At 45.0% G+C, this 10878-nt stretch overlaps 1 pseudogene; it reads right to left on the bottom strand.

The window, feature by feature from the left end:
- Window positions 1-3222: 3222 nt before the first annotated feature.
- On the bottom strand, window positions 3223-10672 carry LOC123055984 (G-type lectin S-receptor-like serine/threonine-protein kinase At4g27290; annotated as a pseudogene).
- Window positions 10673-10878: the final 206 nt, after the last annotated feature.

Genomic DNA, 10878 nt, shown 5'->3' on the forward strand with positions numbered 1-10878 from the left:
CTAGTCCCAAAGTCCAATGGTAACGCCATTCCCGTGGCCCCTCCTCGGAACGTGATTCCGACGGGATGCCGCTGATGTTGCTTTGCTCACTTCTGCTATTCGTTGGACAAGACACAAGTGCATGACGGAAGTCAATCACCCTGTCAAGGTGAAGCAGAACTTTGTACTCAAGCATCTTCAAGGGGCCCGATCTTCTCATCGGCTCGGCCTCGACACCCAGCTCCGGACAATGGAACAAGTGCGCAGGCTGCTCTACCTGTTCCTCCAGCTGCAAGTCACCTCGGGTGGCAAGCCTGTTGACATCTCCCATCCACACCCAGAGGCGCATGCACGCGGGAGGAGGGTTCAGCATCAGGAGGGACTTGCTGAAACATGGAAAAGGTCATGCGGGAAGTATCCGCTTGAGGAGGTACCTCTGTTTCAGACAGGAAAACGACGGGCCAAATTTTGTATCATGGAAGGCCAGACACGCAGGCTTAGACCCGAGAGTCAATGCTTCTATGAAGCCCATTTAATAGTGAAGCTTGATAAAAAGTGTGAACTTTGGTATGTCAGCAGTTTCGTCAATGATCACAGCCACGTTCTTGCAAGATCGGACGAAGTCCCGTTTCTCCGCTCTCATAATCCGATCAAAGAATTTCAGAGAGTAGAAATCTTAGCTATGGCAGGAGCTGGGATCAGAAAACGCATTATTTTTGACAACTTCATCAACAAGTATGGGTCATATGCTAAGGCATGGTTTGGGAGGAGGAAGCTGTATAATATGTGCTACAGGGAGAAGATGAAACTGTTTGCACAGGGTGATGCTGCACTGCCATAGGAATCATGATGAGGACAGTGATCTAGATTTTTTTTCTTTGAGCACAGTATTGATGTTGAAGGTAGGCTCAAAAACATGTTCTTGTGTGATTCACAGTCACGTCGGGATTATCTTACTACGGTGATGCGACCATCTTCGACAATACGTACAAGATGAACAGGTATGGAATGCCGTTCATCCCTTTTGTGGGTCTGAACAACCACCATCGCACTACGGTATTCGGTTGCGCCATTGTTTCAGACGAGACTGAAGGTACGTATGATTGGCTACTTCAGATGTTCTTGAAAGCTCATTGCCAGAGAAGCCCAAGTCTGTAATTACCGATGGAGATGCCATACACATAGACGATGCCACGCGTTAGGAATCACCTTCCTGATAGCCCTTATCATCGCTGCATCTCCATCAGTAATTACGAACTTGGGCTTCTTCTGTCAGTGAGCTTTCAAGAACGTCTGAAGCAGCCAAGCATACGTATCTTCAGTCTCGTCTGAAACAATGACACAACCGAATACCGTAGTGCGACGGTGGTTGTTCATACCACAAAAGGAATGAATGGCATTCCATACCTGTTCATCTTGTACGTACTGTCGAAGACGGTCGCATCACTGTAGTCAAGATAATCCCAACGTGACTGCGAATCACACCAGAACATGATTTTGAGCCTGCCTTCAACGTCAACATTGTGCTCAAAGAAAAAATCTGGATCACTACCCTTTCTAGTCATCATGATTCCTATGGCAGTGTCAGCATCACCCTGTGAAAGCAGTTTCATATTCTCCCTATAGCACATATTATATAGCTTCCTCCTCCCAAACCGTGCATTAGCATACGACCCATACCTGCTGATGAAGTTGTCAAAAATAATGTGTTTCTGATTCCAGCTCCTGCCATAGCTAAGATCTCTCCTCTCTGAAATTCTTTGATTTGATTATGAGACCGGAGAAACGGGACTTCATCCGGTCTTGCAAGAACATGGCTGTGATCATCGACGAAACTGCTGACATCCAAAGTTCACGCTTTTTATCAAGCTTCACTATTAAATGGGCTTCGCAGAAGCATCAATTCTCCGGTCTAAGCCTACGGGTCTGGCCTTCCATGGTACAAAACTTGTCCTGTCATTTTCTTGCCCTGGAATAGAGATACCTCCTCAAGCGGGTACTTCCCGCATGACCTTTTTCATGTTTCTGCAAGTCCCTCCTAGTCATTTGTTTTGAAGCAAAGACCAAAAGGAATAGTAACTTGAGAAGTTGGAACAAATAATTGTGATAACCAAGAATTATATTACCAGGTAACAGCATGTACTGCATTTTTCATTCACGGTTACACATGTGGGATCTTGCTTGAATTGCACTACCTCCTGAGCTATTGTTTCTGCTTGTCTGGAGTATCGATCATATGTAGAGTTCCGGAGACCTGATGTCGACGGCACATCACCTTTACCTTATGATCTGATGACCAATGTGCTAATTTGAAGGTCTCTTTGAGCAAGCGAGATGTGTTTACTGTGTGGCCATGCAGTCATGTCAGCAACGGCAGGAGAACATTTGAGTGTCTGAGCAAGCGAAGCGAGATCCGCGTGTTAAGTCGGGGGACAGTGACTTAATTGGTGATTGCTAGTTTGCTACTGATGTTCATGCGTGACCAGCACTGCGTCTGTACGCAGGTTGTCCTAGCCCCCAAGTGTGTGCAGCGCACTCCATCTTGTTGTGTGGCTAGCCGAGGCCCTCTTGCTTCGGTTGTTCCATCGGTCCATCTCACGGCACTTTGTGTTAATGACATGCTTGCGTGCACATAGGCATCATCTGTTTTGAGGACTTTCACACGATTATTCACGAGTTCTCAGGATTTCCATTTAGGAGATTAAGGGTTCTCAGGTAAATGCTATCTTCGGGATTGGCTTCTGCAGCCACGACTTGGGCCCTTCGGAATGTTAGGAGCAAAGCTTTGATTGAGGGATTGTTCATCAAGCATCCCAGCTGATTGCATATACAAAATTATCAACATTTTGCAGCTGTGGAGACCCCTATGAAGGAGGAAGGACGCGCCATTGCCTGAGCATTACCGCGTTGGTTTCTTTCATGTTTTTATTTACTGCTTCAGCCCGTACCATACTTATGTTCTATGACTTTTATCTTTAAAGCCTCCTCTTTTCTAAAACCACAAAAGTTTGTAACCCAGGCATGACCAGGCAGCTTCCTTCACTTGGCCAGGTGAAAACAAATGCTGAAACTGATGAAGTGCATGGAGCAAGGAGACTGTATTTACAAACACGACTTGCGTGTTGACAACAATCTATTCAACAGTATACTTATTGCCTGTATGCAAACATGAATTGGTAGGAATCGCTCAACTGCAGGTTTTTTAGTAGTTTACGGACAAGGAACAACATAACTAATAAACATTTAACATCCCTCCAGTGTTGTGATGGTCATTTCATTCTGAGTATCAGATCTTCCCATGTATTTTCTCCGGTCTTCAGCTTCATGATTCCGTAACGTAAAATATGCAGGTTTCTCCGGGATCGGAAGCGGGGCTGTGTCATTCTCTAGCATGGAAACAATGGATGACATGAGTGGCCTAGCATTTGGATGGTCTTGAACACATAAGAGTCCTATGTGAACACATCGTAAAACTTCATCAAGTGGACAACTCTCTACAACCGACGAGTCCACCAATTCACTTGCATTTCCATCAACCCATAAGCTCCATGCATGAATCAATAGAATAAAAAAATTCTTGTCAAGTTATTATGAGTGCTTAAACCGCTGAAAATTATAATGTTCCAGTGATACTTATGTAAGATATAAGGTTTGGAAAGTCCATTATGAGATGGGGTGAGTTAATCCTTAACCCGCTTACAATCTCCAACAGCAGAACCCCAAAGTTGTAGGTGTCAGACTTGACAGAAAAGTAACCTTCCATCGCATATTCAGGAGACATGTAACCACTATTTGAACAATTCCAAGGAAAATATATTAGCTATAATTTAAGGAAATACCACACTGAGCATAGCTGGTGCATGAATATTACTCACTATGTCCCAACAACATGCTTAGTGTTTGCTTGTTGCTCATTTCCTCCAAAGATCCTTGCCATACCAAAATCAGATATTTTAGGACTCATTTTTGCATCCAACAAGATGCTGCTTGCCTTGAGATCTCGATGAATTATTGTTAACCTTGAATCCTACAGGAGATAAAGAAGCCCTCTCGCTATCCCTTTAATGACCATGAACCGGGTCAACCAATCAAGCACCGGTTTTTTTGTAGCATCTTCCAGAATCCATGCAAAATGAGATGTATTGTGAGCCATAGTGAAACCCTTGCTTTAGTCAATGTAATTTTTTTAAGCACATAAGTTAGAACATACCAAAAAGGAAGGCATCCAAACTCTTGTTATGCAAGTATTCGTAGATGAGTAATTTCTCATCTTCATGAATGCAGTAACCAAGAAGCCTAAACTAAGTTTCTCTGCTGCAATTTGGCAATTAGAACTACTTCAGTCCTAAACTCCTCAATCCCTTGCCCAGATCCCATACTAAGCCTTTTGACAACAATTTCCTTGCCACTTTCCAACATTCCCTACATGAGCACATCATTTTTTAGTTTAACAAAGAGCACCAAAAATATTTATTTTTCAGAAATTTTAAAGTTAAAAATGTTTATTACCTTGTACACTTTTTCGAAACCACCTTTTCCAAGCATGTTGTGATCAGAGAAATAGTTTGTTGCAATGAGAATGTCTTCAAAGCCAACAGAAGCATTCAAGTGTTTTAGCTTATGTTTGTTTTGAACTTTTTTGCTACTTTTACCTGACATGATAGTTTCATAATATTGTCTCAAATGAATCCTTGATTAATATTTCTTTCTGAGAGAAAAGGGTTAATGAGAAGTTATTCTACCTCTTGACTTGCATCCAAGGTATATGCATGTGAATATCAACGGACATGCCACAATCGGGAGTACAATCTTCAGTTTAGCTATCTTTTTCTCATCAATTGCTGATTTATAGTCCACCAAGAGAATAATGTCATACATTTGCTGCAAGTGTCATATTTACCGTGAATAATGCAACATTGTAACATCTCATGTACTGCAAACTCTAGGTAAATAATCATTACTTTGTACTGATGTAGAATTATCTGATGACACCAAAAAAGCTAGCATATAGGATTTATCTATTACCATATGAAATCGATAAATCGACTAAACTCTGATGAACTGGATGCCAATTGATGACATGATCCTAAAGAAGCAGAATCTGAAAACAGGACTTCTTTCGATGTAAGGTGGGGATAATACAGTTGGCAGCACTGAACAAGCCAGGAATGAAACAGATAATATATGCAAGAACTGGGTAACATATTAATTCAAATTCTATCATCATATCGGATAGTACCATATTCAACATGGATCTGTAAAAGGAGAGCACCAGTTGCACAATAGAGGTTCAAATTCCATTGAAGTAAATTGCAAGTGTGCAACCGTGACTTGCTATTGTAGTAGCCACCATACAAACTTACATCAATAGGCAATCAATCTAACTAATCTAACTGCATAAGCATTAAGAGCATTAAGATGGGTAAGGAATGTCAAATATCGGATGAGCTGGAAATACGGAGGTAAAGATTTTCAGTAATACCACCAGCAGGCTTCCCAGTGTTAACAAGCTCCCCCATCCAAACCAAGCACCTCGAACTATCTCCAATTGTGTCCAGACTACTCACGTTGGCATATGCGTAAGCAGTGCATGAGCAGTTGCTGCTGCATTCTGTTATGCATTGCTCGAAGCTTCTATTCCTGATGTACGTCAGGCGTTTTCATGCCAGGCAAAGTTATGAAACTATCTGCACCATCACATTTCAGCTCTTTCTTTCTTTGACATCCTCGGGAAAACTTGAGGCCATCAGACTCAAACCCATCGAAAAAAAGACTCAAACCCATCGAGGCACTTGCAAGTTGGAATCACTTCCGTGCCATCACAGTAGCCAGATGGGCCACACGAATCATATCTATCACACTTAGAACTGGGCTGCTCCACGAAAGCATCACTAGTAGAAAACAGGGCTTTGCTTGGGGCTTGGCCAGCCCATTAGTCCCGGTTCAGTCACGAACCGGGACCCATGGGGGCATACGTCCCGGTTCGTGAGCCCAGGGGGCCGGCCGGGGCCTCGTGGGCATTGGTCCCGGTTCGTCTGGACCCATTTGTCCCGGTTACTGGCACAAACCGGGACCAATGGGCCTCGCTCCTGGCCCACAGCCATTGGTCCCGGTTCGTGGCTGGAACCGGGCCTACCCCCTTCTGTCCCGGTCCCAGCCACGAACCGGGACCAATGAGGTCGCTATATATACCCCCTCGCCACGGCAGAGCAGTCCATAGTGCTCTGTTTTTTCTGGCCGACAAGAGGAGGGCATTTGGGTGCTCTAGCTCACCTCCTATGCACATGAGGTGTTCGATGAAATGCCCGAGCCACACTAGTTAAGCTTTCTCCTCTCGAAGCTCGACCTCCGAGCTCCATTTTTCGCGAGATTTGTCTAGGTTTAGCGGTCCGTCATGCCCCGTCCCTGTCTTCACCGCCGTCGATCGCCCGCGCCGATCTCGTCGCCGGCACCACCGTGGTGAGCCTCTTGTTCTTATCTTCTTTCTGAAAGAAAAAAATTCTTACTTTAGATAGATACTTGTCTAATTTTCTTACTTTTGACACACATAATTATATATAATGCACGCAGATGAACCGGCAATGGATGTACGGTGACAGACACACCTCGGAGTACATTAAGGGCGTGCATAATTTTCTCGAAGTGGCTGAGGCAAACAAGCAGAATGGTTTTATGTGTTGTCCATGCCCTAAATGTGGGAATATGAAACCTTACTCTGACCAGAAAATCCTTCACACCCACCTGCTTTATAAGGGTTTCATGCCACACTATAATGTTTGGACGAGGCACGGAGAAATAGGGGTTATGATGGAAGACAACTAAGAAGAAGAGGACGATGACAACTATGTGCCCCCTAAATACGGTGATGCTGCAACGGGGGAAGCTGCTGAAGATCAAGAGGAACCAGACGATGTGCCCGATGATGATGATCCCCGCCGGGTCATTGTTGATGCAAGGACATAGTGCGAACGTCAAAAGGAGAAGCTGAAGTTCGATCGCATGTTAGAGGATCACAAAAAAGGGTTGTACCCCAATTGCGAAGATGGCAACACAAAGCTCGGTACCCTACTGGAATTGCTGCAGTGGAAGACAGAGAATGCTGTGCCTGACAAAGGATTTGAGAAGCTACTGAAAATATTGAAGAAGCTTCCAAAGGATAACGAATTGCTCGACAGTACGTATGCAGCAAAGGTCATATGCCCTCTAGGATTGGAGGTGCAGAAGATACATGCATGCCCTAATGACTGCATCCTCTACCGCGGTGCGTACGAGGATTTGAACGCATGCCCAGTATGCGGTGCATTGCGGTATAAGATCAGACGAGATGACCCTGGTGATGTTGACGGCGAGCCCCCCAGGAAGAGGGTTGCTGCGAAGGTGATGTGGTATGCTCCTATAATACCACGGTTGAAACGTCTGTTCAGAAACGAAGAGCATGCCAAGTCGATGCGATGGCACAGAGAGGGCCGTAAGAAAGACGGGAAGTTGAGAGCACCCGCTGACGGGTCGCAGTGGAGAAAAATCGAGAGAAAGTACTGGGCTGAGTTTGCAGGTGACCCAAGGAACGTATGGTTTGATTTAAGCGCGGATGGCATTAATCCTTTCGGGGAGCAGAGCAGCAATCATAGCACCTGGCCCGTGACTCTATGTATGTATAACCCTCCTCCTTGGATGTGCATGAAGCAGAAGTTCATTATGATGCCAGTTCTCATCCAAGGCCCTAAGCAACCCGGCAACGACATTGATGTGTACCTAAGGCCATTAGTTGAAGAATTTTTACAGTTGTGGAATGGAAACGGTGTACGTGTGTGAGATGAGCACAAACAGAAGGAATTTAACCTGCACGCGTTGCTGTTTGTAACCATCAACGATTGGCCCGCTACCACGCATGCACGCACTGTTTAGCTGACACCGAAAGTATATAGCTGGACAAATGCAGGAAGAATGTGTACCTGGGCCATCGTCGATTTCTTCCGACCAACAATCAATGTCGAAAGAAAGGCAAGCATTTCAAAGGCGAGGCAGATCACCGGAAGATGCCCGCCATGCGTACCGGTGATCACGTACTTGCTATGGTCAATGATTTACACATAATCTTTGGAAAGGGTCCCGGCGGACTAGCTGTTCCGAATGACGCTGAGGGACGCGCACCCATGTAGAAGAAGAAATCTATATTTTGGGACTTACCCTACTGGAAAGACCTAGAGGTCTGCTCATCAATCGACGTGATGCACGTGATGAAGAACCTTTGCGTGAACCTGCTAGGCTTCTTGGGCGTGTATGGGAAGACAAAAGATACACCTGAGGCACAGGAGGACCTGCAACGTTTACACGAAAAAGATGGCATGCCTCCAAAGCAGTATGAAGGTCCTGCCAGCTACGCTCCTACCAAAGAAGAGAAGGAAATCTTCTTTGAATGCCTGCTCAGTATGAAGGTCCCGACTGGCTTCTCGTCGAATATAAAGGGAATAATAAATATACCAGAGAAAAAGTCCCAGAACCTAAAGTCTCATGACTGCCACGTGATTATATTGGGTCCTTGTTGATACGCCTCCAATTCTACCGCTATGTGAGTTTCTCAAACATAGTTATTAGCTAATTTATATTGTTTATTTAAATAGTTGACAGCTTATTTGCATTGACAGCTTATTTTCATTCTTCAAAGAATGTGCGGAAGATGGTAGACATAATCTACTACACCGAAGGCTCCGAATTAACTTATCAGGAGAAAAATCATCTGATCGCATTTTGTACTGATCTTGAGAATTACAATATCTACAATCAAACTCCTTAACATTATGGTTAATACGTGCCACTAGTGCACGTGTTTGAACTACGGTAACTTCCATGGAGATGCCCTAGTAAGATTTTTTACTATTACAACGTCCGTGCATCTCTTGCATACTTATAAACTAGTACATCATTGCTAACTATGAAGTTATTACTATGTTTTTCAAAAGAGAATCCCGATGGCTTGTGTGCCTCATTTGATGTATCAGAATGATAGCCTTGATGTTTTGAACATACAGCCATGTCATCCTACAAATCTCAACTGTCCATACCAGATTTCTAAAATAAGTGGAGACATGAAAATCAAAGAATGGAAAAAAAGTATGAACAGTCGTAAGGAGGTTCTTGGAAGCAAAAGAAAGCGAAGCGCAAGAATTGGAGACATGATGATCTCCATTCTCCATAATGGAGAGTCAGGGTCTATATTGTTTTATACTATTTTACCTTAAAGAGGGTATATAGGTCCTACCTAATACTGATGATCATGTGCTAAGAACAATTAAGTAGGGTTGGTTCGATGACTATGAGGATGATGATCGTACGACTTGTTATTAATAACGAGTAGAAAGTTGTATGATGATGATTAGTAGGACTTATTATTATGATGATGCATGATGCGAGTATGAAGAGTTATTATATATCAGTGAGTGAAATGAACATGGATTGGATTGAAGTGAAGGCAACATGCATGTGTGGTGCATGTCGAAAGTAGTACTAATCCAAACTTGATCAAGTTAGGATTAGTATTACTTTCGACATGCACCACATGTTGCCTTCACTTTAATCTAAGTCATGTTTAGGCATAGCAGTAGCGTTGGTAAACCAAGCACGAAGATAAGAGAAGACACTTCTCTCTATTAGCTAGCTAACACACCCTAAATTACCCCCTAAACCACCCCCTTTCAGAAAAAAAACAAAAACCTCAGCTCCTGCCTGCCTGGACTCGCCGCAGCGGCCATGTGGAGGCCCATCTGTACCGGTTCATGTAAGAACCGGGACTAAAGACCTAGGGCATTAGTAACGACCCTTTAATCCCGGTTCCAGAACCGGGACAAATGACCTTTTTTCTACTAGTGCATCAAGACAATGACTTGCTGTTCCATGTCATGAACTTCACCATGCCCGTATAGTGCAGCATCACACGCATACTTGGTGAGCCATTGGAGACGGTATAAGTTACGTAGAACTCGGCCCCTCTTCTTTCGATTGTTTGGAATATGATGGTGCCGGTGTTGCTTCGATACACGGCGTTGACAAGCGCACCAGTCCATGCAGCTCTGCGCCAGTATGGTCTCGTCCCATTCCAGATGAAGACCTGGAGGACCGAGCTGGAGTCACTTCCCATGGAGTAGTCGCTTGTGGACGGGTCATCAGGGCCCCTCCAAGCGACAAGGCGCTTGTAGCCCTCATTTTTGCTGCTCAACGGTGCAGTCATGTTGGGGAGGACGGTGTCGGTTGGGTAATAAAAGCTCTGCCATATATCTATGCCGTTCGGCAACCGGATGACCAGGTTCCCGGTGTCAAGCAGTATAGCAGCAGTTCCGGTGGCTTTGCTGGTGCTGATGTTGTTCGTGGTTGTCCAAAGACTGCTTCCTTTGGAGTCTAACAAGGCAAGATCAGAGCTGTTGGTCAGAACAAACTTACCAGAGGAACTGCTAGTGATTGGGCTGTCGCGGTTTGCGACCCACACATATGTTCGCAGCGGGATGTTGTTGTACCATATGCCGATGTAGGAGTTTGCAGTTGAGTTTCCTGGGGAGAAGAAGCCAAGAGTGAAGATGCCACCGCTTGAGATGAGCCTGTCGCCGGGGGAGAGTGGTTTTGTGGGTGTTAGGTGATCATCGGATTTGCAGAAGCAAGTCAAGAACAGGAGGATAAAAACTGGGGTGTAAATCATGTCCATTAGGCCTTCTTTGCTTGTGACGAGCAAAGGAAGAAGGTAGTATGGTGGCACGAGGAGCCTGTCGAGGATGGAGGCGACTGCGGGCGCCCCAGGCGCTGACGGTGGCGATCTCGCTCCTGGCCTTGCTCCCGGCGGCTCTGGTGCTCAGGCCTTGGAGGGAGGCTGGTCGGCGGCTGTCTCGCCGGCGGTCAGGCGGGCGGTCGTGC

Source organism: Triticum aestivum, chromosome 2D (assembly GCF_018294505.1).
Source record: "Triticum aestivum cultivar Chinese Spring chromosome 2D, IWGSC CS RefSeq v2.1, whole genome shotgun sequence".
Classification (NCBI taxonomy): domain Eukaryota; kingdom Viridiplantae; phylum Streptophyta; class Magnoliopsida; order Poales; family Poaceae; genus Triticum; species Triticum aestivum.